Source organism: Corvus brachyrhynchos, unplaced genomic scaffold (assembly GCF_000691975.1).
Source record: "Corvus brachyrhynchos isolate BGI_N302 unplaced genomic scaffold, ASM69197v1 scaffold350, whole genome shotgun sequence".
Taxonomy (NCBI): domain Eukaryota; kingdom Metazoa; phylum Chordata; class Aves; order Passeriformes; family Corvidae; genus Corvus; species Corvus brachyrhynchos.
This window is the reverse complement of record NW_008235638.1, coordinates 254,103-254,321: the sequence shown is the minus strand read 5'-3', so window position 1 is coordinate 254,321 and position 219 is coordinate 254,103. Positions and strand designations below refer to the sequence as shown.

The window sequence follows — 219 nt, the reverse complement described above, 5'->3', positions numbered from 1 at the left end:
GGGAGCGGCTCCGGGGGGGCTGATCCAGATGGGAAAAGGGTTGGGAAGGGCGGGATAACGGGAGCGGCTCTGGGGGGGCCTGATCCCAAAAAAAAAAAGGTTGGGAAAAGCAGGAGATTGGGATCACGGGAGCAGCTCCGGAGGGACCTGATCCCAAAAAGAAGGGTTGGGAAAAATGGGCGATCGGGATAATGGGAGTGGCTCCGGGGGGGCTGGTTC

The 219-nt window shown here is 60.3% G+C and overlaps 1 protein-coding gene across 1 annotated transcript in view; it reads left to right on the top strand.

Moving 5' to 3' along the window:
• The window catches only part of COPA (coatomer protein complex subunit alpha), a 31,253-nt gene that overhangs the window by 6,372 nt on the left and 24,662 nt on the right, over positions 1-219 (top strand).